The sequence below is a fragment of the Callospermophilus lateralis genome, chromosome 7, assembly GCF_048772815.1.
Source record: "Callospermophilus lateralis isolate mCalLat2 chromosome 7, mCalLat2.hap1, whole genome shotgun sequence".
NCBI lineage: Eukaryota > Metazoa > Chordata > Mammalia > Rodentia > Sciuridae > Callospermophilus > Callospermophilus lateralis.
Window position 1 is genome coordinate 77,733,449 of NC_135311.1, and position 24,022 is coordinate 77,757,470.

A 24,022-nucleotide genomic window follows, 5' to 3' on the forward strand; every position below is an offset into this window, starting at 1 on the left:
ATTATAGCCACCAGCTAGATGTGGCTATTGAACATTTGAAATGTGGTTAGTGCAACTAAAATTTTCATTTTACTTATTTTAATTAATTTAAATTTCAATAGATAACAAATGACCAGATTTTCCAAAGAACAATTGATTTCATGATTGATAATCTTAATTTCTAGTTCCTGTGGTTCTTGTCCCCACATTGTTAATAATGTCTAAAAAAAAAGAATCAAACTTTCATCTACCACTGAGCTATACCCGCAGTGCTCTGAGTTATTTTTAAATACTATAGACATAATAATACCTATCCTTTGGTGTATTTTTGCTTGTGTGTGAAAAGCTTAGTTACTCAGATACAATTTAATTTCATTGTTTATTTGGCTTGTGTGTGAAAAGCTTAGTTACTCAGATAAAATTTAATTTCATTGTCTCAAATTCATGGCTTATTAATATAACTGAATTCTTGTCTCATACTATAATTATCTTGAAATTTCCTCAAATAGAAGTGTCAAGAATTATTTTAAGAATAAAAAATGCTATCAGATCTTTATTTTCTATTTACATAAAAATGCAAAAATGCTTTTAGGATAATATTTGTAGAGTAACCAATTAGGATTTTAAAAAGTCACCCTTTTCTATTTTTGGATCTTAGGTTCTCCTTCAGGAAGATCCGTATTTGGTTGGAACAGAGGGAAACTTTGTCCCAGGAGAACTATACCTGAAGGTACTTATTATCATATTATTTAATTTTATTAGGTAATTTATTTATTTTTTTGTTGTGCTGGGGACTGAACCCAGGGCTTTGCACATGCTAGTTAAACATGGTTGCACTGAGCTACAACCACAAGCCTGATATCGTAAAATTATTTTAAGTGTTGCATACATGATGATTCTAATTCCAAATAATTTGTGGAATGGAATTCTAAGAGGAAGTTAGAGTATAAAAAATACAAAGTTTCAATAGACTAGTGTTTTCATTATGACCTGATATTTGATTTATTTTGCATTTTATACTTATTACTCCAGTTCTAAAATTCCTAAGTCATCATTTTATTATTTCCTAGTCCCTATTATGATGTATTATTACAAGGTTATAGACAGGCCATTTAGTTTCATGTTTTTGTTCATTTGTTTAATTCCAGTTTGATAGCTAATGCCACGGTAATCTGCTATTATTTTAAAACTATGTAGGATCAAAACTAACAAAAAACAACCTGATGGCAACCAATATAAATTTATTGAAGTAGATGATTTTCAAAGTGCATAGAACACCCAGTATCTCTTCCTCCTATTAGTCCCCTGCATGCAAAATCCTTTGTTGTTGTTGTTTGTTTGAGTGTATATATGCTTCCAAAACAATTGAGTTTGTGATCTGTCAGCACTCCAAATTCCATATTTTTCTTTCTTCAAGACTGCACTCTCATGTGCCTCTATGCAGAGCTGCAATATCTTGCCTACTCCGGCCCCAAATCTGTTCTGCACTGCCTGTCAATCACATCACCTTCCAAGGAACTTCACTGCGTACAAATCAAGATTGAGTCAAGTCTACTTCTAATCAATAGATCCTTATAGATTGTTTTAGTGTACCTAAATCACTTCCCAGAAAATATCTTGCCATCTCATTTCTAATGGGAAAACATCAGATGAGATTTCAATCTGGGCCACTAAAGAAGAAAGGCTAATGTACTCTTCTGATCCATCAAGGGCTAAACTCCATGTAGTTCTTACATGATATGGGAAAATGTTTTCTCTCAAGTCAAAGACATACGACGGGAACATTTTCACTGGGTGCAGTGTGCAAGGAAGGAGAACAGCTGAAGTAAATGTGTGCTGCCAGATTGTTTCAACACTGCACAAAGCTTGAGCATTCCCTCAAAACCTCTGCAGTGTTGTCAAGAAAATGCCAAAAATAAAAGTGCCTCCGGAAAAAAAAAATGCTTTGAAATTTTTTTTTCTCTTTAGCAAATCAACAGCTAGTATAGCTGCTAATAGTTCTTTGACTAACCACACAGTCCATTTACCATCCATATTCCAAAGATATTTATTGCTGTAGTAAGATAGTTAAATAATATGCTAAGCAGCCATTCTTAACAATCTGTCCTGTTCTGTAGCTGAAGGAACTAGTGGCAAAATTTGTATTTATATGTTGGTCTTTGTAGTTTTACAAAATCCTCTCAACTACATCATCTTATTTAATCTTAATGGCAGCACTGTGAAAGAATTAGGGTGTCCCTGAATCACAGTCAGAAAACTGAAGCTCAGAGTCGCAAGCTGCCTGTGTTCCAACAGGTGGCATCTTTGAAATATATCTTTAAATATTAGAAGATTCCAGAACCCATTTTCTTTCTGCTATATTATATAAAAATTGGACACTTATATCCACCAAATTATTTTTCTCGTGTTTGAAGTTTAGTTCTGAAAGAAATGAATTATGGTCTAGGTCACTCCTAGATAGACTTGCAGTATTTCTAAGTCCACCCTGCAGGATGGGCTGCTGCATTCTGCGTAATGTAAAGCTCTGCCTGAATAAGATGGTGGCTACTGAAGGACAGTCATGTCAGGAATTCTGCTACAGCCAGACATGTAGGCCAGAATGAATTCAGCCTTTAGTCCCCAGCATCCTCTGAGAATCCCTTTTTTTTTTTTTTTTTTAAGCTGTGCTGGGGATGGAAAACAGGCTCCACTATGCTAGGCAAATGCTCTACCACTGAGTTGCATCCCCAGCCCAGAGAACACATTCTTGATTGTGGAGGGCAGCCTCTAAGGTGGCTCCCAGTGGTCCCCTTCTCCTTGTATTGATGGATAATTCCTTCTGCTTGCGACAGACTGGACCTAGCGACTTGTTTCTAATTCTGAATTAGACAACAAAGGACTTTGGCTCTGTCAGGCCACCCCTCTTGCTCTCTAGGTCTTTCACCCTGATGGAAAATAGATGCCATTTGTCCTATAGAGAGTACTATGTGGCAGGGAAAAGGGGGACTCCAGTCAATAAATATGAGGACATAAGGCCTTTTGCCCAACAACTCATAAGGAAACTAATGTTGTCAGCAATCTCTGAGGGCACTTGGGAACAGGTTCTTCTCCAGTCTGACCTAGAGATGACATCAGATATGGTTGTAGCCTTGTTGGAAGCCTTGTAAGAGACCTGATCCAAACGACCTACTCTGGCTATGCCCAAAATTCCTGACCCACAGAAACTGAGATCATGTTTGTGTCCTTAAACCATTCAATTCTGGTATAATTTATTACCTAGTTTTAAGCTGTTAAATTTGGGGGGAAGTTTGCCTCACAGCAATATGTAACACTAATTTTAACAATATAATAATTCATGCATTGAATTTAATTGAATTCTTTTTTCCTACCCTTTGAGGAAACAATGAGTTTCTAACAATTTGCCTTTGATTTTGAAAAGGATTTGATGTTAGGTTACTATGAAAATTGTTTAGTGGCTAACATCATTCTTCTGGGCTGTCTGGATTTGCTCCAAAACACTGGGGAAGTTGTTGAATCTATCTGATCCTCCGTGTTCTCATCTGTAAAGGAATCTACCTACACTAACCTACCTCATAGGATTTTGCTTGTTTTTTAAAGAGAGAGTGAAAATGAAACAAAATGTTCAGTACCTAGGAGATATTTAGAAAGTATTCTGTATTATGGCTTAATTACATTTTTTTTTTTTTGTATATGTAAACACAGGTCTGTTCAGGGAGAGAAAATTCAGTACTGTTTTGAGATGGTAAACTTCTGATAGGCAAAGTGGAGATTTATTAGGCGAAATAAAGAGAATGTTAGCATAAGAATTAGGAGACTTGAATTTTATTTTCTCTTTAGTTCTTAGTTTCTTAATTGAAAAAAAACTGAGGCATTAGCTATAAAACTATGTTATATTTCAATCTATTTTGTAAGTCACCAAAGTCTGCATAAAACAATTTCATCTACATCATGCATGTCATATTAGTAAGACCAAAAGAATACTAATTTTATTTCATATTTTCCATTCATTGGACTTCTCTTTTCTTTACCTCTTCTCTTTCTTCCTCTTCTATGCAGTCCTTTTTAACAAAGGAGATTGATGATGGGCTCCAAATGATGTTGTTCTATTCCCTTGATAATCAAAGAACTCTCATTAAAACTAGAAATAATGACACCCTGAATGCCAGGAATAGGTCTAGGGACAGCAGTAAAATACATTCTAAAATCTTTTGCAAGATGCAAAAGTCATCTGAGTACATAATAATAGCAGACGTGTAATGTCTTAAAATAGAAGCCAAGTTACAATGATTTATACTATATGTTTCTCAAATCCTTTGGGTGACATGAGCCCTTTTCCTGTCACATTTCTGAAGAGATAATTGCAGGAAATACTGTAAACAGTTGAACATTCACAGGTCATATTGAGAAATGTTTATAGATATTGACAGCTAAATACAACACATCACAGCACCAGGCACAAAACTTTTCCCACCTCGCTTTTACAAATCAAAATTAAAAGGCCAAGTTTTGCTTTGGCAATAAAGGAATTAGAAATATTTGTTGAATGGGAAAATGAATGAATAAAGAATGCTATCTAAGATTATGGGTTTGTATGACATATTTGAGATAATATTAATAACCATTTTAATTTTTCTTTAATGAACTTTAAGGTTCTATGTGTTAACCCTTTAGATTTCAAAATTAAATAACAGTTTACTCACAATAGGGAAAAGATTTCTCTAAGTTCTTTACTAGATAGAAATTTTTTCATATTTATTATCTAATAGTCATGCAATGTTGGTATCAAACTCTTTTAAGCTGAAAAACTTACACAATTTATTAAAAAATAAAAATTAATTTATTAAGCCAGTGTAGTGATGCACACCTGTAATCCCAGCAGCTAAGGAGGCTGAGACAGGGGGATTAAAAATTCAAAGCCAGCCTCAGCAACAGGGAGGCCCTAAGCAACTCAGTGAGATCCTGTCTCTAAATAAAATACAAAATAGGGCTGAGTATGTGGCTCTGTGGCCGAATGCCACTGGGTTCAATCCCTAGTACCTCCCCCCAACAAATTAATTTATTGAAATCTTAAATAATAGAAATGTCTACTGGGAAGTAGCTGCAAATAAGCAAAAGCTCTAAATAAAGGATATTTTCTAGCTGAGGCTATATAATGTAATACTTTGGGCAAAGTGGAAAAAAATAAACTTTATTTACTTTTATTGGTCACAAGAAAAATTTACACGTACATGAAGAGAAAGATCTTCCTAAGAAAAAAGGCTGACTTCTCAATCTTTGCTTGTTAGTACCTTAAACATATATAGTCTGGATATAATTATTTAAGTTTTCCTTTAAAATAAAAATTGGTGTGTGGTTGGTGTCTGTACATATACACACTTGTCAGTTTATAGGTAGAACAAAATTGCTGATATTTTTAATTTAATTACCTTACTTAGCTATCCAAAAGTTTTGGAAATCTTTTTTTCCCAAAAAAATTTAATATGCATTTTAGCTATATACTTCCCTTCTAATGGGACTTTTTTTTTTTTTTTGCACAGTTTGGTTTCACCTCTATTCATATAATTCATATCTTCTATTTATTATTTATAGAATTGTCCTTTACTTTGCAACCAAAAATGTATATTGATCTCTGTGAATGTTGATTTATTATTTGGAAAGCCATTTGTGCCCTTGTTCTTGTACCTTAAGGATGATAATTTAACAAATATTTTGGCATCTAAAAAGAAAGATTTGAATCAGAAATGTCTTTATATAAATGATGCAAACTTATGGGGCAGGGAGGTGCATGTCTGTAATCTCAGTTGCTTTCAAGACTAAAGCAGGAAGATTAAACGTTTGAGGGCAGCCTGGGAAATGTAGTGAGACCCTGTCTCAAAAAAAAAGAAAGAAAGGAAAAAAAAAACTTGCCTAAAATATTTATTATTGTTCAAATCAAAATAAGTGTTCAATAAATGCCTTGTAAATGAAAGTGATAATGGTGAAGAGAGAAGAAGAGGAGGAAGGGGAGGCAAAAGGACAAAATGCTGGTGGTTCAGGAGTCAGAGTAAAGGTTAAAGTCTTCCCAATGGCCTGCAGGTCCCCAAATGTCTTGCACCACTATCGCATTCCACAAGTGTAATCTGTCTCCTCTGATTCATCCCCCTTCACTCCCCCTGCATGGCCTCTTCCTGCACCAGTTGTCTTCTTGCTACTCCTTGAATGTATCAGATACCCTCCTGCCTTAGGGATCTCACAGAAGCTCTTTGCTTCAACACATATTTTTGGATTGATGATAATAAGAAAACTGTAGAAATATCCTCCTAAACTCGAATTCGAGGTACATGCCTGTAATCCCCACTATTCAGGAGGCTCAGGCAGGAGTACCTGAAATTCGGAATCTGATCTCTATGATGCCTTGGTCAGACTATGGCTCAAAATAAAATAAAAAGGGCTGGGGGTATTGTTCACTGGTAGGGCACCCCTGTGTTTAATCTTTATTACTGAAAAAACAAAACAAAATAAAAGCATAAAAAGGGCTAGGGATGTGGCTTCATAGTTAAGCACCCCTGGGTTCAATCCCCAGTACAAAAAAAAAAAAAAAAAAAAAAAGTAGAAGAAGAAGAAGGAGGAAGAGAAATATAGGCTGTAGCCTACTGGGTACAGACTATAGAATATTGAGCTCTAGACCACTATTGAACAGGACACAATACAAAGCATTTTATATGTCTTAGCTCAATCCCCACAGCAATCCTGTAAAACGGATGGTATTATTTTTCCATTTTACAGATAAGGAAAATGAAACACAGCAAGGTTGAATAGCTTAACACACATGGACGGCAAGCCAGACAACTGGAACTTTAACTCGCGTGTCTGGCTCCAGTCTGTGTTCTTGACCATCCTCAATACTGGTGTCCATTGTAATAATCTGTCACAATACCTGTACTCTGAAAGGCTTTCCTCATTAGCTTGTTCATTCACCAAGCATTTGCCAACATCCTACTGTCTTCCCAGCACTGTTGAGCATTGTGTGCACAGGGCCACTGCCAGCCTCTAAGGTGTCTTTGTTTGAATTAGAAAAGGGTGTCTCTTCTTCAAGCCCCTTTACTTTCTTATTATAAAATTTTTGTAATACTTGGATCTATTAAGAGCAAGACATGGTTGGGGATGTAGCTCAGCGGCAGGGCACTGGCCTGGCATGTGTGAGGCCCTGACTTCAATCCCCAGCACTGAAAAAAGAAAAGCAAGATATTTCATTGCTATTACTGAGAAATTGTCATAATACATACACAAATTTATTTGTAAATCCAAACATAGACTAAATGAAAGGCCAGAATATTAAGGATGCTTATGACATCAATAATGATCCTTAGATGTAGTGCCCTTGTAAAGGGCAGGACTTGGAGAGCTGCACATTCTGCCTCTGGGTGAGACAAATAAAAGATAATCAAGCATTGTTCCCCAGAGCAGGTTAGAAAACCCTTTTTTTCTTCAAGACTTATTGCAGTATTATTGATACACGCAATATCAACCCATATAAACTCAGAAATGATGAAAATTATTTTAACAATAATAGTTGTAGGGGCATATTCCTGCCATTGTTTAGAGATCACCTCTTATTCTTATCAATTCTATTCAGTTCAAAAATGCATATCAAATTCTGAACAAGTGCAGAACTAGGTAGTGGGGAATATTAAAGGATTATGAACCATAGCCTATTGAGCACAGACCGTATACTGAAATACACTAGAGCACTGTTGAAATATACATGATACCAATTCTTCATAGTGTTTATATCCATCACAACTGACAATCAGTCACCTACTTAGAAGAGTTTTCACCCTTTCACAGAGATTAGAGTATGCCTATTCCATTAGTTTTATATTAATTAGCACTTACTCTCAAGAGATTTTAAAGTATCACTGGTTATTAATTCCACCTTTACAAATAAAGAAAAGAAAGTTCAGAGATGGTATTGGTAGGGCTAGGTTCAAACTCAGCAATTTCTGACCCCAAAGCCTCCCATGTCAGGCTGACTCTCCATACATGGTAGAAACATGACTAACTCCAACAGTTTTTGCAGACTGGCAAACAAATTGGGGGTGAAGATCACTCAAGTGAGAGAAAGCACACAACCAGAATTTTAAAGGAGCAAAGATTTGTCCTGTGCCAGACTCCAACTTGCTAATACCTGCCCCAGATGAGGCACAATTCCTTATTGTTTGGCAGCCAATTCAAATGCCTGAACTCTGAACTGCAATTTCAAATGCATGACACACTCCAAGAATTTGTTTCAAGGTTCATTATATTGCTTTTCTTCTCCATCTGTACTTGCTTTTAGGCTTAGATACAGTGCTTTTGAAAGGGTAATTTGAAAATATCAAGGGATCAGAAATAAGAATAACTGAGAGTTAACTGGGTGCCAGGGACTATGATAACCATTTTATTATATTAATAAATTCATTTAAGAAGTGAGAATCAGGCCAGGCATGGTGGCACACGCCTGTAATTCTTGTGGCTTGGGAGGCTGAGACAGGAGAATGGCAAGTTTGAGGCCAGCCTCAGCAATTCAGAGAGGTCTTAAGCAATTTAATGAAACTATCTCAAAATTTAAAAAAAAAAAAAAAAAAGGGCTGGGAAAATGGGAACATGATTCAGTGGTAAAGCATCTCTGGGTTTAAATTTAAACCTCTAATTCCCAGTTTAAAAAAAAAAATGAGGATTTGGCTTCTTTTTTTTTTTCTTTTTGGTCAGAACAAATTTTAAGAAGTTAGGCCAAATATCCGGAACTGAAAGAAGCCTGGGTGAAGGAATGAGTACAAAGGAATCTTTGCAAACTCTCTCAGGTTGCAACATGGCCTTGAAGGCATTGTCAACAAACCAGTGCGTGAGACATTTCAGCAAAGTAATAAGTGAATATATTCTTATAAAAGGTGTTATAATTTTAACATAGTTTCTACATTCAAAGGCCCATAATAGTTTACTTATTCATGTTATCTATAAATGTCTAATATAAAAAATAACTTGCTTCGGTTATTATCACAAGAAATTATCACTTCCTTTTAGGTGGTGAAAATAGTTTTTAAATGTTTGTTCTTATTTCCTTTCAAAGCCTGTGTGCAATGGCACACACCTGTAATCCTAGCCACTGGAGAGCCTGAGGCATGAGGACCACCCATTCAAGGCCATCACGGACAACTTAGTGAGACCCGGTCTCAAAAAAAAAAAAAAAAAAAAAAAAATGTGAAGGGCTGGGGATGTGGCTTGGTAGTAAAGCACTTCTGAGTTCAATTCCATTATCAAAAATAAAATAAAACAAAACCCTTGTGCCATGTTCTGATTTCCTTATGCCATTACAAACTGGGTTGGGTCAGGGGGGGTGCAAAAAAGACACAGTGTTAATTAAAAATGTCATTGTTGTAAATAACCCAGACCCTAGACAAGATGTTTCATTACATGATCAGTACAATGTCAGGCAGCACAGTGTGCCCACCGGAGAATAGAGGAGCACCAAGTTCAGTCTGAGGTGATCAGGGAGGACTTCTCAAAGAAGGTGACAATATTCTGAGATCATAAAGAAAATAATACTAATGAGGGGGAAAGGCAGGACAGGTGACGGGAACTATATAACCTAGACCTTGAATCCAGCAGCAAGAGCTGTCTGTTTGTTTGGGGAACTTCAAATATTTCGTCATGGTTAGACGAATTGTGAGATCTTGACTGGTGAGACTAGAGGAACAAGCTGGAGGCAACTCAAAAACAGCACTCCCCCGATATTTGTTTTGGATGCTGACAAAGTCATTTGTGACAGGATCACAGCCGGAATCCCTGAAGGTGTGGCTGAAAAGAAAGTGTCTACATGGACCAGTCACTATGACAAACACCAACTGCCTCTCACAGAGGACAAAAACAGAGGGGATATTCTCATTACTATTTAATCCAGGGAGAAGCATAGCATGGGCGAAGAATCCCAGTGTCATGTTTCTGAACCTGTCTGCTGTCATCATCAGATAATTAGGAGGGAGGTGGAATCTGGTCAGTAGAAGAATATCTTCCATATTTTCCAAACTTGTTTGGATATTTGCTAAGTGACCTATAGAGGCACATAACCCACTTCTTATAAACTACCTAACCAAAATTGCTTCTGTTATTTGCATTTTGCAAATTAAGCATCATCTGAAAGTATATATCCCCTTGCAAGCAGCTTTTGCTTCTCTCCACCTTTCCTGGCTCTAAAAACATTTCCCCAATACGAGCTAGGTACTGAACTTTGAAGAAGAGTCCACTGTAATAACAGTAAAGTTTAATGATGCATAACTTTGAGAGACTGACAAATTCCCAGCCAAAGTATTGATTCTTGCAGAATTTATGAAGCACATGCTGTATTCTGTGTCATTATGGTCCATTTTTGGCTGAAAGAATCATGTAAAATAGATTTTTAAATGAGTGGTAATAGCCAGACATAAAGAAGGTATTGATGTGTGTCATGAAGGGTGAAATAGCATGCCAGATTAAGGCATATAACAAATCAAAAACAACAGTACCCTCTACCACTACAAATGTAAATTTGCATTTCCTTTTAATCACCCCTTCTATTTACCATTTTGCACATTTACAATTTGCTTTTTACTCTTCTAAAGAGCATTAAAGATGTGTAAAATTTTTGCATAGTTTCAAATACTGCTTTGGAAGATGCTAACAGTTCAGAAACTGCTTAAATTTGGCAAAGTAATTTGCCTTTTTTTTTTTTTTTTAACTTGCTCTTACGTGTAAATCATGGCCCTTGAAAATAATGCTAAACACTTATGATCTAATCTTTATTACATGCATATAAATGGCATATGTAGTGGATCAAAATGTGGTATTTAATGGTTAATATCAAACCATAAATAATTATCAATTTAACAATTTTTAAATAAAATGAAATTTTATTTCTTTTTCAGAGCATTAAAAATTTATTTTTCTTTATAACTTTAAGCTAAATTCTTTTCTGTCCCCAAATGGTCTCATGGAAGATGTATCTATATCTATCTTGTTTTGAAAACGTATGGAATTTATTTCTCTGGTTCTCAGCTGACTGCTTTTGCCCTGTTCATCTTAATGCCTGCTATGAATTAGTTTCTCAAAAAACAATTGAAATGTAAGTCTTCCCCCCCACCCCCAGTTGACATTTGTTTTGACACGCTGGGGGAAAAGAGTGGCTTTCAAAAATAGTAATTTAAACTTTGATTTTATGCTTCACTTTAGAATACATGTTTATTAAATGCATATCTCACCGACAGAGTGATCAATAGAGATTGTGTAGTACATTATAAGGAAACCATGTCTGAGATTATTAGAAAAATTAAATGCCTTTGGTTTTGCTTACTTGAGCAATATGTGAAAATTAACAGTTTAAATCCTCTCTTGCATCTGGGCAGACATGGCTTTAGTCGGTGTTGTTACTGGGGTCTTTTTCTTTTTTTTTTAACTCTAAGCAAAGCTACTTTTACCTTATCTGACCAGAATTCATGCAATAAACATCAAATTACCTGAAATCCTAATTTTGAAGACTAACATTTATAGAAAGAGATCCTCACTGAAATGGGAAGTGGAGGGGAAAGGAAACTGATTGAGTGGCTGTGGCTTTCTTTGAAAAGCAGTGCTGTATTCCCATCACATTCCAAAAACCTTTTTTAGAGCTGGGAAGAGAGGTCACCCGGTCTAAGTGTGCTGGGGACCAATGGATCCCACACACAAATACATCTTCCACATACTGGGAAACCCCATGAGAATCAGCTAAATCCTTCTTGGAACAGCTGCTTTTCAACAATTCAAGAGTTTATCAGACTAATAAAAAAAGTAACTTGGCAGGAAGAAAAAGGCTGAGACTCTCAACAGACTCTTCTAGGGCCTAGTGGAGCTTGAAGAACTCTTCAAGGTCTTAGTCAATAGTGAACAGAGGAGTCTAAACTAGCACGTTTGTCTATACCACAAACAAGCTGCTCAGAGACTGGAGAGAGGTCTGTCTTCACACAGACATTTTTCCCAGGCCAAATGCTTGCAAATTCAAAAAAGCTAGGCCAATTAAAGGACAGATTAAAGGTCAGAGACCAGGAAAGTGAGTCCCTACCTCCAGTACAGTATTGGACAAGCAGTGCACACAAATACTGCAGTCAACCTGAGCACATTTCAACTCAGGGTATTTATTTCTGTGGGCTTTTTTTTTTTTTAGAACAACTTTTTGATCGGAGTGCTAGAAGAACTGATATATATTTTTTAAAAAAGCACCTTCATTAAATCATATTCATATCTTTTGTGTGTATTTTCTTTTTTGCAGTGCTGTACATTGAAATACTAAAACCAGAGCCTTGTACAACTCTCTATCTATAAGTCATATTCCTAATATTCCTAGTCTAAGAACCAATATTTTATAAACTTATGTACCTCAGATTTTTTTTTTTTTAAACCAGAGATTGAACCCAGGGCACTTAACCACTGAGCCACACCCTCATCCCTTTTTATATTTTATTTTGAGACAGGGTCTTACTAACTTACTTAGGGTCTTGCTAATTTGGTGAGGCTGGCTTTGAACTTTTGAGCCTCCTGCCTCAGCCTCCCCAACCACTGGGGTTATAGGCCTGTGACTATCCCCAGATTCAGAAATATTTTTTAAAGTAGTCATATTCAAAGATATTTGAAATTACAAACTGTCAGTTTACACTTCAATCTTAATTTCCTGGGCTTTTTCCCCCCAATCAGACCCAGCATTTGTTAGACACTATAGGCAGAATATACACATACGATTTGTACATAAGTGCACATAATTGTAGCATTTGGTTCTGACAAACTAGTTTTACTAAAATGGAAGATTTAATAGATAAAATGAGGAAATATGTCAATGTAATAGCATATTAGATTTTGCAAATGAGCTATTCCTAAAGCAACACGAACTGCTTTGCTTTTATATTTCCAAAATCATTTCCTCACTTGACAACTAACATTCAGAATCTGTCTTTGATCTTGGAGGACTTGTACAAATCAAAGTATAATAAATCCTTACAGTTAGTGACTCAAAGTGATACTCAGACTAAAGATGTCTTCTGACAGAGTCCTTGGCCTATTGGATATACAGACCTTCCACAAGACTTGATGTCAGAGCTAGCTATGGGCAGGCTTGGGAAAAGGCAAACTGTGATCAGGACTTTCATGGCTGCTCTGTGCCCCATTTCCCACCAAGTGTCAGGGGTCCCCAAATTTTAGTTGTCATTTATTGAGAATTTATTATGTGCTGCATGTCATTATATATGTTATTTTTGATCTCTACAGCAACTTGCAGGATCATTACTTTATTCCTTTTGCACAGCAAATGAGACTTGATAAATCCAAATTCGCCTTCTAAGGGGCAGAGCTGGTTTTCAAACTTGGGTCTGAATTTGAAGCCCCCCCTCCCCGTCCCCCTTCCCCAAACCCATGACATCATTATGTCTCACAAAGCCTGAGGCTTCCCTGTGGAGTTCACACCCAAACTTGTTCTTCCTGTTTTGACTCTTTCCAGATTCCCCTCCTGGATCTTTGACTTGGGACACTAATCTGAATATAGGCCATATTGAATGAATGGTTGGTTTGTTTGTGTCAGTTTCAGTGCGGGGGAGGGCGAGGATATGGGAAGCATACAGGGTCCCACTTTATTAGCTTTTGTTATTGGAATTCTATTTACTTTTTGGAAATGATACTTTCACCCTGAGGAGTTGTTACAGGATAAATCTCAAGCAGCCTGGCATATTGTTGATCAGGCAGACAACACGACTGCCAATTTGGCCTGCTGTTAAGATTAGCCATTTGTGTTGTGAAAACTCCTGTTAGCTTCTTGGAGATACAAAGCATGTGAGAAGAAATTGTCTTTATTTTGCTTTATGAATATCTGCCATTTGATTTTTTTTTTTTCACTTTACAACATAAGCTGACATCTCTTGGGCTTATAACAGAATTTTTCCATTACGAGTAAGTCCCCCAAAACACACTTGGTTGGGAGAGTGGCCCAGTGATGTGTCGAAAATCACTAGAAATCAATTTCCATTAAAGACTCAGCTCTAAAATTTACTATGTAACTTAGGGCAAGCCACTTAACCTCGAAGACTTCATATATAAAATGGCCATCATAAGGATCAAATGAGATCTAATGTTTACAAAAAAAGGCTTTACAAATTGTTAAGAATTACAATATAAGGTCTCTTCTGCTCATCATTTTTAATTCAATTCATTTCTTCCCGAGCAGAAATCTCTAAATCTATGGCATTGACATGCATCTTCCATATGTGATCTATCTTTTTGACTCTTCCCTAAAAAGGGAGAACTAATACTTCTTGGATTCTCCTTGTAATTTACCTCTGCTCTGCCAACAATCAATATATCATGAGCTTCAAACATTCTCTCCTCAGCTTTCCTACTCCTTACTAAATAACAGTTCCTTGAGTTACTAGGTAGTGAGGGTATTTATATCAAATCCTTATCTCCCCAAAAGTTGCTCTTTTTGGAATTTTTCCCCTCTTCAATCAGTTAGTAGTTTATCTTTTATAATCATTGATTACTACTTCTAGGCTGTCTACTTGACACAGAGGCAGGGAGAAATAACCATAAGAGGATTGATAAATGAAGAAACCTCTCTGTTCCTTTCTTCCCATCTGCTGCTCAGGTGGGGTAACAGGTACCTCTCAAGCTCATTAATCAGATTTTTTTTTCTATCTGTGAAAAGTACCGTAGTGCCCCCTGCAGGTTACATGAGTTTCTCCTCCCATAATCTTGTTGACATATTTTTTCTTAATCCTCTCCTGAAGCTGCTGGTGCCTGAGTGTTTTTCAATAAAACTGGATTCCAGGAAGACTGCTCATTTGTGGTATTCTCTGGTGTGTTCTTATCTAATGAGGATGTTTGAAGAAAATCACTCTAATGTGGTGATTTGAATCTTGTTTGCAATTTGAGGGTAAGAATTGATCCCATGTATTTGGTTTAACAGTAACTATGAGACCATTGACAAACATGTACAGGTGAGAAATCTGAGGTCTAAAATGGCCAACTAATTTTAAGATTCTAAAATCATCCTGTGGTAGGTGCAGAACCAGAATTCAGGTTTCCCAGCACCTACTCAAACATTCTTTCCTTTACTTTGTTCCATATTTTCGAAGGCTTCTGTTTTGTTCTCCAGTTACGTATCTTAAAAACCTACCCCCAATGAAAGCTCCTAATGTCATCCATTTGGCTTCAGTAGGTAACTGATGAATTAGATCTTCCAGGGTGTCACAAAGATCTGCTTAGTGATACTGATCCAATTTGTAACCACATCCTGGTGCCAGTTGCAAATGTTTTAGAGGTCAAAGGTATAATTTAGTGAGAATTAGAAAGTGCCATAAACATGGGAGAGGGCTCTTTACTTGATTGATTTGAAAGTGGCCCAAAGCAAAGCACACAACCCTGTAATGAGCCCTGGGGTGGAAAGGCAGAAGTTGTGGGGGTTTTCTAAGTTTTATGATCTGGAAATTCTTTAACACCTTTGAACCTTTCATTTCCTGAAATGTCATTCATTCATCCCCAAGTTATTAATTGACTTTATCAACCCTGACTTCATCTTGCTTATTTCAAAATGCAGAATGTCCAATGACTCAGATCGTTTTTTCATCCAAGAATTGGGAGTTTATGAAAATCTATTTTGAAACGACTTAGAGATTTGGAGCACAATTTTGAAGGAACCAAACCAATATGGAATTTTTATATAAATCCTTGGAGAAAAATTAAAATCCCGAGATATAGTTATGTCCCATAGATCAAAATTAGAGGTATACATACTGTAGTTAGCTACAATTTCTAAGAAGCTAACTTAAGAAGATGTTTTGAAACTACTAACAAGTGGCAAGTCCTTGCACTACAAATCTATTTGTTCTGTTTAGAATTTCTTCCTTCTACGTGATTTTGAACTACTTAACAGTCTTTAATTGACATTTTACTCACTATTTCACTTGTTTCAAGTCTTTCATACCCAAGCTCTCCCAATTACAACTTGTTCATGAAGAATTACCTTAGCCTGATTTCCAAATGGCCAAATACTTTGATGTAATTTCTACTTGAATTTGTGATTTTGAAGCTAGAACAGCATTTTTCAACTATCAATTATGGCCCTTCTGTAGGTCATGAAACCAATTTTGTTGATTGTGACCAGCATCAAAAAGGAAAAGAGAAAAAAGGAAAGAAATTGAGTGCAAGTTTTTGTTACGTGAAACTCCTTAGTTATGTGTGTATTTAGAATGTGGTGTAAATTGAATTTCTCAAATGAATTGTAGTCAAAATGAAAAACACTATTCTAGACAGCAGTGGATAAGACAAAGAACCCCTTCCTTCCTGCCTGTGCAAATCATTCTGTGCCTTGGTTTTATTCTGTGTGTATGATAACTTTCAAAATAGGGTTGTTGTAAGAATTAAGTAAAAAAATAAGTTGCTGCATGCTACCTGATATAGTTCTAATGAACCTAGTATTGTTATTTTAGTGGGAGTATAATGAGAATTATTTGAAATCATTTGAAATAACAGATCAAAGTACTGACACTTATCCCTTAAATCAAGTTCCCTCTTTGCAAACTTCCACCTCTTAAGCATATAGCCCCTGGGAAGGAGAAGCTGGGCATTCCCAAGATTAGAACAAAGATGCCATTGATCAGTTTTGAATCTCAAAAGCTGGCTCCTTTGACTTCTTTTCCAAGACAATAGTCATGAAATTTGGGTTATAAGAAAGAAAAGGATTTTCTAAATTCCTTTATTTCTTCTTTAACTATTGAGAAGCTGGCCAGACAAACAATACTGGAGAGGCATAAAAGACAGAAAGTGCAGGGAAAGTTGGGAAATTCCTCTCAGTTCCCACTGGAGTCTGGGTGGAAAACAGAGGTAGGCGAGCTTGCATTTCTCTTCTCTTCACCAGCCCCTGGTGGGAAGGGTGGTTGAGTGGGAGAGAAGTGTAGAGATGTTCTGGAGAAGATGAGGGGACTGTTGAAGGGAAAGGTCTTCTGCCTTTCCAAGGCGACTTTATAAGTTATCTTTCTAAAGATTTTTCTTTTCTTTTTCTTTCTTTCTTTCTTTTTTCTTTCTTTCTTTTTTTTTTTTTTTTTTAAGAAAGATCTGAATTGATGCACCTCTGAGTCTTGCTTAGCTCTTCTATGGGGCGTTAGCTATCCAGAAGTCCTCAGTGACTGTGGAATGAAGGATCTGGCTGGAAGTAGATGAAGAATGCACCTGGTAACTTTGCCATTAGCTGTAGTCTAAAGGGAATAGAGAAAGTCTCTGTAGACAAAGGTCTAGTTGAGAATTTCAGTCATGTGTTAGGGAATACATTATTGTTAGCAAAAGTAAAGATAGGGGCCACACAGCACGGGGAGATGGCCAGAGCCCTGTCAAAGTTCAGTGAACAAAGTGAGTGTATCTTAAAGGCAGATTCCAGAAGGCCCAAGGAGGAACAAGTCACTCCTGAGATTTATCAACTCTGGGCCTAGGCCAGGCCAGGCCAGGCCAGGCCAGCTTAGAGCTCATCTCATGGCCTCCAGGACTCTGCCTCCCCTTGGGTATATAAAAAGAATTTAGCCTCTTTACTTTTTCTTGTAAATTCCCTCTGGGTGGCTAAAAGCAGGATTAAGGACATGGCATCTGCCTCCATTTTGTATCCATATTCTTTGCTCTCAGTCACCCTGGATTCCAGGAACCAGGCCTGATCTCATAAACATAGTGTGATGAGTTGAAGTTACCCTCCAGGCAACAGCAACTTTCTTATCAGGGACAAGGCAGCCTGACCAATCCTGAGATAATGATGGGCAGAACACAACACATCAAGATCACCAGCTTTGGCAGCTATGCAATCCCTCTGGCCAGGCTAACACCCCCCACCACTACCATTGCTCCCATTTCTCTTTCTGAAAAACCTCAAAGTCATTGTTGGCCCCTTAAAGATACAGCTAAGGCCACGGGTCCCCTTCCTGGTACAGCTACACTGATTCAGATTTCTTTCCTGTTTTCCACAGTTTCCTTTTCTGTGGGGTTTTTGGGGCAAGTGGCCAGACATGATTTGTTGGATCCCCAGAGTCAGGCCTCAGGCCTAGGATTCTGGTAAGTGTTACACATGCCTCAATCATCCACGTAAATCTAGGTTTTGGGGGCGGAGGGACAGAAACCTGATAAGTTTTTTTTTTTGACTCATCAAAGCAGAAAATATGTTGCATAAAATAAGAATGAATCAATAATTTAACCGAAATGCAAATCAAAACCACCCTAAGATACCATCTCACTCCAGTAAGATTGGCAGCCATTAGGAAGTAAAACAACAACATGTGCTGGCGAGGATGTGGGGAAAAGGGTACTCTTGTACATTGCTGGTGGGACTGCAAATTGGTGCAGCCAATTTGGAAAGCAGTATGGAGATTTCTTGGAAAGCTCGGAATGGAACCACCATTTGATCCAGCTATTCCCCTTCTTGGTCTATTCCCTAAAGACCTAAAAAGAGCACACTATAGGGACACTGCTACATCGATGTTCATAGCAGCACAATTCACAATAGCAAGACTGTGGAACCAACCTAGATGCCCTTCAATAGACGAATGGATAAAAAAAAATGTGGCATTTATACACGATGGAGTATTACTCTGCATTAAGAAATGACAAAATCATAGAATTTGGAGGGAAATGGATGGCATTAGAGCAGATTATGCTAAGTGAAGCTAGCCAATCCCTTAAAAACAAATGCCAAATGTCTTCTTTGATATTAGGAGAGTAACTAAGAACAGAGTAGGGACGAAGAGCATGAGAAGAAGATTAACATTAAACAGGGATGAGAGGTGGGAGGGAAAGGGAGAGAGAAGGGAAATTGCATGTAAATGGAAGGAGACCCTCAGGGGTATACAAAATTACATACAAGAGGAAGTGAGGGGAAAGGAGGAAAAATATAAGGGGGAGAAATGAATTACAGTAGAGGGGGTAGAGAGAGAAGAGGGGAGGGGAGGGGGGAGGGGGGATAGTAGAGGATAGGAAAGGCAGCAGAATACAACAGTCACCAGAATGGCAATATGTAAATCAATGGTTGTGCAACTGATGTGATTCTGCAATCTGTATATGGGGTAAAAATGGGAGCTCATATCCCACTTGAATCAAAGTGTGAAATATGATATATCAAGAACTATGTAATGTTTTGAACAACCTACAATAAAAATTAATTTTAAAAAAAATAAATAATTTAACCGAAATAACTTCTGTGCTACTTGGTGGGTGTGGGGTTGTGAAGAATAAGTTCTATCAGTTAAAAAGAAATAAACTCCACGTCTTTTTTTTTTTTTTTTTTTTTTTTAATTCTGAGAGGGGTCTCACCAAATTGCTGAGGGTGACCTTGAACCTGAAATCTTCCTTCCTCAGCCTCTGGTGTCACTGGGATTACAAAAGTGTGCCACCTGCCCAGCTTGAATAATAACTCATTAGATACAAATTAGCAACAATATAATTTTAAAGTCTCTACCCAAGATCCTCAGGTATTGAGCCAATCCTAAATGAATATTCAAAAAGGAAAAAAGGGGGAAGCCAGCTTCTGGGTTTGCCAGATCCAAAGTGCTGGGCAGGAAAAGAATGGTAAAATTTTAAAGTTCACAGAGAATTTTTCTGCTGTGCTAGTCACAAATCAAATTCAACTATAATTTTTGCATCTTAAGCTTTAGAGGGTTTTCCCTTCCTTGTAACTAGAGGCCAGGTGATAGTGGTTAACATGAAACAAGAAAAGGTGTAGGAAGAGGGATCTTCTATTTTTGTAGGTACCAATCTATGCAGAGCTATTCTTCCCTGCAAACAGTAGTAGAAAAAGCTGTTAAGGCATGTTCAAGTCAAGAAGGACAGAGGACTCACTGCCTGAGTTGACCCACCATCATACAGGGATGGCCAGAGCCATGTCAGTGTCTGATTGCTCTTCCCATAGCAGAGAAGACAGGATGGCATAGTGGAGAGAATTTTTGTTTGTTTGTTTTGGTGCCAGGGATTGAACCCTGGGGCCTTAACCACTGACCCACATCCCCAGCCCTTTTTGTTATTTTTTGAGACAGGGCCTCACTAAGTTGTTTAGGTCTTTACTAAGTTGCTGAGGCTGGCTTTGAACTTGTGATCCTCCTGCTTCAGCCTCTGGAGCTGCTTGGATTATAGGAGTGTGCCAGGATGGTGCCCAGTGAGAATTGGTCTTTATTGATAGTGGGGTTGGAACTTTTTTCTCCAATTAGATAAAACTAGCCTCTCTCCAGGTCCAGCATTACTATTATTAGCTACATGAATTTGGGCAAATTACTTAATCTTTCTAACCTTAGTCTCCTGTGTGAGAAATGGGTTAACAACTTCAGCTTATTATAAGACAGACTGTTGAAATTTAAACAGTTCCTGTAAAGCATAGATCTCAGTTTCTAGAACTTAGAAGTTCATTAGAAGTCAGATTATTTTATCTTCCTAGACAGTTTGAATTCTGCTACTGATATGATGTTGAGTAAAATGTTTGCTTTTTGAAACTCCATTTCTATGTGGAAAGTAGAACTATGCTTAGGGATTAGCTCAGTGGTCTAGCATTTGCTTACCTTGCACAAGACCTGGGTTAGATTCCAACCACCACAGGAAGAATAAGTGGGCCCAACTCAAATTATATGAGATGCTTTAGATATTATTTAAAAAGACATGTCAAGCTCTCCTCTTTATCCTCTTCCTCCCTCTTATCTTCTGGTCAATATGAAAGATATTAGGAGAGGAAACAAGTGATGCATTTTAGCCTGTGTCTTTGTAGCATATCCGGTTTCTTGGAGAGGAGCAAGACTGAGATGACAGTAAGTGACCAAAAAAAAAAAAAAAAAAAAAAAAGAGCAGATAGATGAAAATCTGATAGAACCAGGCTTGGTGGCATGCCTGTGATCCTAGATACTCAGAAGGTTGAGGCAGACTGAGTCAGAAGTTCAAGACCAGCCAAACAATTTAGTGAGGTCCTGTCTTAAAAAATAAATAAATAAATAAATAAATAAAATTTAAAAAAAGACTGGAGATTTAAATTAGTGGTAGAGAATTTGCCTAGCATGCCTGAGGCCCTGGGTTTGATTCTCAGCATTGAAAAAAAAAAAAAAAAAAAAAGAAAGAAAGAGCATCATGTGAAGTGAAATAAAGAGTTAGTGCAGAATTAGAAATGAGAATCCTGCTGACCTCCAGGCCATTTGATACATCACTGTCAGTGTTATCTTACTAAAAATTGTGATCTTGCTTTTAAAAATGCAGTGGCTTACCATTGCTTCCCACAGAAAGTCTAATTGCATCAAAGGCCACCTCTGATAGGGTTTTGGCCTCCTCTCCAGGATTATTGGCAGTTGTCCCCCCATGTGTGCCCTTCCTAGTGGGGAAGGAGGGAAAGAAATTAATAAGAAAGTTATTATTGAAATAGAGTTGGCAGGGCTTAGGCAACTTGGCAAAAAATTAATTTCAGGTGGAGGAAGGAGAGTGATGAAATGAGAGAAAGAGAAGTCACAGATGACAGTAAGCTTTTTCTTTTTACCAGATAGTAAATTAATTCTGGCGGCAGTGAGTACAGAAAAATGCAAGCATCCCCTGACTTGACGGTCGTCAATTCTAACAACTGATGATAACATGCATCATAAATATTATAGCAGGAAAAAAAAGAAGCATTGTTCATATGACACATTTTTATTTTAAAAACAGGTATGGAAAGCTTTTACTATTTTCTTCATTCAATAAATAATGTTTGAGAACCTAATGCATGCTTGGCATTCTAGAAATTGAAGATACAACAGAATAAAATAAAATCCCTTCCTTCCTATGACTTACTTTCTAGCTGAAGGAGTCAGAAAACAAATACACTAAATTGCTTAATTCTGCAGCATGCTGGTAGATGATACAGGCAATGGCTACAAGATATAGAGGGAAAAGAGAAATCAGGGTTGCCAACTGGGTAAGGTAGAGGCTGGCATTTGGAACAGGTAGGTTGGAGAGCCAGGCATGGTGGCACATGTCTATAATCCTAGTGGAGGTTGAGACAGAAGGATCTGCAAGTTTGAAGTCAGCCTCAGCAATTTAGAAGACTATCAGCAACTTGGTGAGACCCTGTATTTTATTTTGATAATAAAAAAGGATTGGGGACAAGAAAGGTAGCAGAATTCAACAGTTACTAATAGGGCATTATGTAAAATTGTGGATGTGTAACCGATGTGATTCTGCAATCTGTATTTGGGGTAAAAATGGGAGTTCATAACCCACTTGAATCTAATGTATGAAATATGATATATCAAGAGCTTTGTAATGTTTTGAACAACCAATAAAAAAAGAAAAAAAAAGGGATTGGGGATATAACTCAGTGGTCAAGCATTCCAGGTTTAATCTCCAGGACAATAAAAACAACAACAAAAAAAAAAGATAAAAAATAGGAAGGATGGAAGGAAGGAAGATGTTTTAGTTTTTTTCACTAAAAAGTAAAGAATAAAGAAATAAAGATTAAGAATAAAGAAATAAAGAGTAAAGAATCCAATCAGAACAATTTTAGAGGATGAAAAGTTTATTTGAGAGCTCACGGTTTCAGAGGACTTAGTCCATAGAAGGCTGGCTCCATTCCCCACAGATTGAGGTGAGGCAGGACATCATGGTGGAGGGAATCAGCTCACATCATGATCAGAGAGCAAAGAGAGAAAGACTTCACACTCCAGATTCAAAATAAATACCTTGTAGCCACGCCCCCAATGGACCACTTCCTCCAGCCACACCCCATCTGCCTCTAGCCACCTCTCAGTTAATCCCACCAGGGATTCACTGATTAGGTTAAGTCTGTGGCCCGATCATTTCTCCTCCAAACCTTCTTACATGTGCTTTTGGGGAACACTTCACACCCAAACCATAACAGAAAAGGAGCAAGTTGATTGGTGAGAGTAGATCACTGAAAAGACAACATATGAAAGAATGACTTGAAGGAAGGGGAGCAAGGAGCCCTGTGACTCTCTAAGAAAGACTGTCCCGAACAGGGAGAAGAGCTGGTGTGAATATTCTCTGGTGGAAGCATGCCGGATGCACGCAGAACTCTCAATAGGCCTGTGAAGTTGAAACCTAGCAAGAAGAGGGGGATGAGTTCAGAAGGCCTTGGGGAGAGAGGTGGCAAAAGGGAGGGCTTCCAGAACACTGTGAGGAATTCTGCCTTTGTTCTGAGGAAAATGGAGACCACCATTGGGTTCCTTGTAGATTTCTAAAGGATATTGTTGATAGCATCTTGAAAACAAACAGTATGGGGTAGAGGCCAGAAGCAGGGAGATGAATTGAACTGAGGAGGCAATTGCAGGAATCCAGTGAAAAATGCTGCTGATTCCAGGTAGGGTGGCAGCAGAGGAGCCGGTGAGAAGTGGTCAGAAATAAATGTGCATTTTCAACAGGAAAACAGAAAAAAATAAGATAATACATTGTCAGTCCATTCAGGGTGCTATAGCAAAATACCACAAACTGGTGGCTTATAAATGAAGCAGATCTACTTGTCACCATCTTGGAGGTGGGGCCGTCCAAGATGAGGGCTGGCATAGTCACTGTCTGGTGAGGGTTGCTTCTTCACAGGTGGCTTACTCTTGGGCCTCTTTTATAAGGATGTGAGGATTTCAACCTAAGAATCTTTTTTTTTTTTTTTTTTTTGGTACGGGGGATTGAACCCAGGGATGCTTAACCAAAGAGCCACATCCTCAGCCCTTTTTTGAATATTTTATTTAGAGACAGGATCTCACTTACTTGTGTAGGGCTTCCCTAAGTTTCTGGCTTTGAACTCATGATCTTCCCAGGACTACAACCATGCACCACCATGCCTGGCACAACATAAGAACATTGAGGAGACACAAATGTTTAGACTATTGCATGTTCCGTTCTGTGGTCACAAGAGCTAGGGGAATACAGTCCTACTCACTATATCCCCTTTCGTTCCGTGTGTGTGTGTGTGTGTGTGTGTGTGTGTGTTGCTAGAGATTTAACCCATAACCTCACCATGCTAGGCAAACACTCTACCACTGAACCATACACC